The sequence below is a fragment of the Dasypus novemcinctus genome, chromosome Y (genome assembly GCF_030445035.2).
Source record: "Dasypus novemcinctus isolate mDasNov1 chromosome Y, mDasNov1.1.hap2, whole genome shotgun sequence".
Classification (NCBI taxonomy): Eukaryota; Metazoa; Chordata; class Mammalia; order Cingulata; family Dasypodidae; genus Dasypus; species Dasypus novemcinctus.
The window spans coordinates 7,913,240-7,919,239 of NC_092216.1; the positions used below are offsets into that span (position 1 = coordinate 7,913,240).

The 6,000-nt window shown below is 42.9% G+C and overlaps 1 long non-coding RNA gene across 2 annotated transcripts in view; it reads left to right on the top strand.

Moving 5' to 3' along the window:
• Positions 1–5,662, top strand: part of LOC139438385 (uncharacterized) — a 141,953-nt gene extending 136,291 nt beyond the window's left edge. For both annotated transcript variants that reach the window (XR_011648052.1, XR_011648053.1), the window contains 2 exons: positions 2,483–2,580; positions 5,441–5,662. This is a non-coding gene — a long non-coding RNA (uncharacterized lncRNA). The remainder of the gene's footprint in view (positions 1–2,482; positions 2,581–5,440) is intronic.
• Positions 5,663–6,000: the final 338 nt, after the last annotated feature.

Genomic DNA, 6,000 nt, shown 5'->3' on the forward strand with positions numbered 1-6,000 from the left:
CTATTACTTGCTAATGATGTGGTAGTTGCAGCCCTCCAGCAGGGTGGATGAGAAGACCTGGGGAGTAAGTACCCGTCGACCCCCACCCCGCCCCCCCAGTGGTCCCTAGATAACGAGGTAGAAGCTGGAGGTTAAAATGCCTTAGGCTCCTTGCTTGTTGGGTAGGATTAACACTTCTGAGATCTGTTCTCCAGTCTTCTGGAGCTCCCCAGGGAAACCCAGTGTTGGCTGCTCGGTAGGGCACCCTATAAACAACTTTCACCCAAATATTTGCTTCAGATACCTTGCTTCCAGGAAACCTAACCTGTGACCATTGCACCTTTTACTGATCTAATTCCAAGATAGTGCTGGCAGTGCTCTGCATTTTACAAAGACCAGGCCAAAATTAGGAATTAATAGGAAAGTAAAACTTATCCTCTGCTTCATAGTTGCATTTTCAGCTCTTGATTTTTGGGCATGCAATTATGGGGTAACCTTCCTGGTTAGAATTTTATTAGTTTGATAGAGATTTTTCAGATCTCTATCAAACACAAGAAGCAAGCATGATCCTTGCTCCAAGGTATTAATGTAGGGAAAAGCTAAAGGTATCCATTCATGGAAACATTTTCCTGATGCGTGAATTTAACATATCATCCAACTTTACTTGGGTCAGCTGTGAAAATGGGCAAGGCTGTTTGTTGTATCATTAAAAGGGGGTTTTATTCTTAATCTGCTGGCATTTACAAAATTCCATTTCAGAACAGCTGTTTCATCAGCAGATAGTCCCGGGAATTCTTTAGGGAATGAGGGCCATATTTCTTTTACTTGTTGTGTGGGAAGGGGCATACCACATGAAATTTGATCACTAGAGTCACGCTCTACACAAGGAGTTAGAAAACAGCAGTGCCTGTACTTAGTGAGCAAACATTAACTCCATCAAGTATCTTCCAGAGCACTGGTTCTCAACCGGGGCCAACTTTGCCTTCAGCCCCTCATCTAGGGGACAGTTGGAAATGTGAGCAGGCATTGTTGGTTCACACCGGGATGGGGTGGGGGTGCTACTGGAATCTAGTGGGTTGAGCCCACAGTGCTGCTTAACATCCTAAAGTGCAAGGGCCAGCCCCTCCACACCAAACAGTTACCTGCCCCAAATATCCATAGTATGGCCACTGAGAAACCCTGAGAGTAAGGCGCCTTTGTACTGCTTCACTCTGGGACTCCGCTGGACCCATGCAGGAAGTTTCTCAGGGGCACCTGTTTTTACCCTCTCGTTCTTTTCTGTCTTCCCCTTGAAATCCACCAAAACGAAGCAGCTGATGCATGATTATGTGCCAACCTGTGCTGTTTGTCACTGATGAAAAAGTCCTTGAACCCTAGAAACTCTATTGAATTAAACAGCACCCACACTTTATTGTCTTTTTTCAATACGAAGACATTGGCCATTTGCTTTGTTCTTCCTGAATCTTGCCTTTCTAACCTTCTTTATGATTTATAGCCCCACCCGACAACATAAATATTTCACTTGCCGACACGTATCCAGAGGCAGAAACTTGCCACACATTTATTTTTAGCCAAGACTTGCATGTGGCAGAGCCAAGCCCTGGGATTATCTAAGTGTGATTGAGTTGATGTCTTGCTATTGTCCTAATCACTCAAAAGACTTTACGAAGACAATTCCTCAATAGCACAATCCAGAGAAAACAATGGTTTTCAGTCTCCCTGTTGTCGGTTTCTAACACAAAGAGGAAACAACTGTCCATTCTAGTTTTCCTTCCATAAATTATGATAGAAGCATGCCCCAAGCAGAGCTGAACTGTCACTGTTGTTGATCTTCAATACATTTGGTCCTAAGCCTCTTCAAACACCAGGCGTCACGGGGTGAGTCTGAGACCTTCCGCTGGCCAGTCCTGTTCCCCCACCCCCCCACCACCCCCACCCCCGCCTCTGGCCATCCCCCAGACGCAAACTCATGGCAAGAGCATGAAAGGAGACTGACTGCGCAGGACGGAGAGAGAAAATTAAGCTCCTGTTAGGCTGGAGGAGGAAGATTGATCTTTGTATCCCCCTGTATGTTTTAGCCTCATTCATTTCCCTAATTTCAGGTGGTTTCCTCACCAGTTAGTAGATTAGCCCTTTTCTTTTCAAAGGCAACAAATAAGATGATCTCAGTGTGAGGATGACGAAACCTACATAAAAATGCAGGCTTGTGTCAGCTGTTGGCTCTCAGCCTGGATGAAGTGATAAGTGGACACATACTGCCACTCCTTCAAATTCAGCACGACACTTCCCGGGGCCTGTGAGGCACATGCCCAGAGAGCACCATCGATGCCCGTATGTCACACAAATGACGCGGTGGAACAGGGTGCGGTCCTCAAGACACTCTACCACGGACTCAGAGGCCAGCAGCCTCTGCAGTTGTTCTCACCAGCTCTTAAGAGTGTGCTGTTAGCGGAGACAACTGGAACTAAAGCAAAAAGAGAATGTTCTTTTCCTCCTCTTTCAGCTGTTGCTGACTCGCTTTGAGAAACAGGTGTTATTAGAGGCTCACTAGCTATTTCTGGATGAAAGACCCACTTCACATTACCAGGACACCTGTAACTGGTAAGTATTTTCCTTTTTCCTCATTGCCATCAGGACAAGTTAAGAGTTTACCACACCAATTTATGACTTACTTCAGAGGGCTATATATATATGTATGTACGTGCATGCATATATGTTCATAAGAATGTATATATATCAGTATCTATATTTATCTATCTGTAATTTCAGACACACACACACACTTAGGAACCTACGAACATGCTTTCCAGAAACATACATTCAAAAGAAAAATCTATCGGCCCCATTAGGTCAACTCTGTGACTTTCACGCTTATTTTCTCTTATACTGCTTTATACAACCTCTGAGATTCAGATTTTCAGGTATTTTGGTCTGTTTTTGTTTTTGTTTTTCCTTTTCAAAGAAGAGTCTTTCTCAAGTTTAGAAAAGGAAATAGTTCAATTAGTAAAGGTCCTAGTACTGACAAGAGGAAAATATAGATTAATATGAAATTTTGTTATGTAATTTTTTAGCCACAAGTCAAATATTTTCTGCTACTACAAACTACCCCCGCCCACCCATATAACAAAAATGAATAAAATGTAGCCTTACTTGTCTGTAAAGTATGGTGACAACCCTCTAGAACCCAAGAAGGCTCTATCTTTAGTCTTTGCCTTGACCATTCTGAGAGTTTGCTCTGTGTTCACAGTGGCCAATGCCTGTACTTTTTCATTTTGAGTAAGGACCAGTAGGACAATGGCTAATTCAATGGAGGAGTTGGAAATATTATCTACTTGTTAGAACACATGACTGAAATGTATTTGGATTCCCCAGTAACAGTCAGTGATATCTGGGAAATTGTTGGTATTCATCTCTTTAACAGAAAGTAATAAAATTTGTGTCTTCTTCCTTCTGGATTTGGCCTCCATTACAGAGAGAGGTAGATTGGGGGTGTTAAAAGTTAAGATTTTAAACACTGGGCTCATGCAGGGTGCCTAATGAATTAGATTGTGGTCATACAGAACAGCATTCTGTGACAGAAATTAAAGTAATAAAATAGTTTAATTAGCTGTCTGTGTGGGTCTATTAGCATGGAAAGTGGAGGAACCAATTGAGGTCAGGCAAAGACAAAAGACCTTCTTCAATTAAGAAAGTGATTTTCTAATGCTGAGAGGTGATGGAATCAAGTGGACTTGTTCACAATCCTTTAAATGAGATTGGGTGGTAAAAAGAATATTGGAGCTTTTGCAAAGTGCTTCAGACTAGTAAGAAAAAGAAAAAACTAAACTAGTAAATGTGGCTTTAATATTTCAACATGTCAAGAATACATACTCTATTTTTTTAAAGATTTACTTCATTTATTTCTTCCCACCTCCCCCCATTGTCTGCTCATATCCATTCGCTGTGTGTTCTTCTGTGTCCACTTGCATTTTCTGCGGCACCGGGAATCTGTGTCTCTTTTTGTTGCATCATCTTGCTGTGTCAGCTCTCCATGTGTGCAGCGCCACTCCTGGGTGGACTGTGCTTTTTTCATGCCGGGCAGCTCTCCTTGTGGGGCACACTCTTTGCATGTGGGGCTCCCCTATGCAGGGGGCACCCCTGCGTGGCACGGCACTCCTTGCACGTATCAGCACTGCACATGGGTCGGCTCACCACATGGATCAGGAGGCCCGGGATTTGAATCCTGGACCTCCTATATGGTAGGCGGATGCTCTATCAGTTGAGCCATATCCACTTCCCAAGAATATGTTCTTCAATGATAATTTTAAGGTAAAAGCTTTCTCAAGTCCCAAGGCCTCAGTTACCACAGGGGAACAGTGTCTTAGAGAGGGCATAATGCTGCCAGTTACAGAGGAAATGAGGACAGGAAGTCTATTTTTTTTCAGATTCTAGTAAATATTGCATGCATCAGGTTCTTTCTCTCTCTTTACTTTCTAGTTGTTATTTTAAATAAAGGACATCTTATCTAGTTTTCTATAATTTCCTTCATTATGTTTCAAACACTCAAGTATACAAGTATGTTTCAAATACTTAGGACAGTATTATACATTGCATTCTTTTGAGCACATCCATGTCTCCATGGCAACTGATTATGATTCATCCATCACACCATTATTTAATATATGGCCACGCTCTCTAGAGTGAGTAAGATGAGATCACTTAGAAACATGCACCTCAAATGTTTGCCAGTTGCTCTTTTCTCGTAATTGTTTAAAAGTGGAATCTTTGGAGAGGCAGTTCTTTCCCACTCTGTTTTTTCACCTACCTATTTTCTCCAGTTACTCTCTTTCTTCATGGCATGACTTGATTGGAGTGTCTGAAAGTAGTGTAAGCTTCTAGCAGTCACTCACATCTGTGCTTAGGGGAAAGTGAGATTCAACAATCTCTTAGCATGCACTTTTCCTCCATTTCTGGGTGGGCCCTGTAGGCCCCACTCGCTCAGGAGAGAAACATCAGCCTGGAAGTTTTTGAACAAAATGTGTTGGCAGGTGTGGTGAACAGAAGTCCAGATAGGTCTTATGGCCTTCGACCCCTGCTGGTTCCCATGATTATGTTTCCTTAACAGGCAAAAGGGGTTTTCAGATGTCGTTCAGTTTACTTTACATGGACCTTAAGATAATGCGTTCCTCAGGGTTCTGCAGAGAAACAGAACCGATATTAACTTATTTACTGTAGCAGTTTGATATTATTCATGAATTCCAAAAAGAAATATTGGATTATGTTTGTAAACTGATCTTTACCTCTGGGCATATTAGATTATATCAGATTCATAGGTTTACTTGATTAAGGAATTATGTAAACCTCTTGTGCCAGTAGGGTGTTGAGTCCCCACCCTTTAGTGGGTTGGGGTACACAGATAAAAGTCATGGCAAAGGACAGAGTTGAGGGTTAAGGGCTCTTAATGTTGGAGTTTTGATCTTAGAGTTTGATGCTGAAGCTGGAGACCTGGGAAGCGAGGAACCCTGAACCCAGAGAGAAGCAAGACCCTGGAAGGGAGGAACCCAGGAAGCCTGAGCCCTCACAGACGTCAGCAGTCATCTTGCTCCAACACGTGAAAATAGACTTTGGTGAGGGAAGTCACTTATGCTTTATGGCCTGGTCTCTGTAAGCTCCTACCCCAAATAAATACCATTTATAAAAACCATCCAATTTCTGGTATTTTGCTTCAGCACCCCTTTAGCTGACTAATACCTTTACTTACTGTAAGGAATTGACTCATAAGCTGGTGGGGGCTAGCAAGTCCAAATTCTATAGGGCAGGCCACGAGCTGGAAATGCCCATAAAGGTGAAGCTTGGCAAGTCCATCTTCCCCAGAAGCTGGCTGACCGAAGGCGAATGTTTTAGTTTCCTAGGCTGCTCAAAGCAGATACCATGATATAGGTTGGCTTTTAACAATGGGGAGTTCATTAGCTTACAGTTTGAAGCCATGGCACAGGCCAGGTCAAGGCATCTCAGGCAATGCTTTCTTCCTCAAGACCAGCT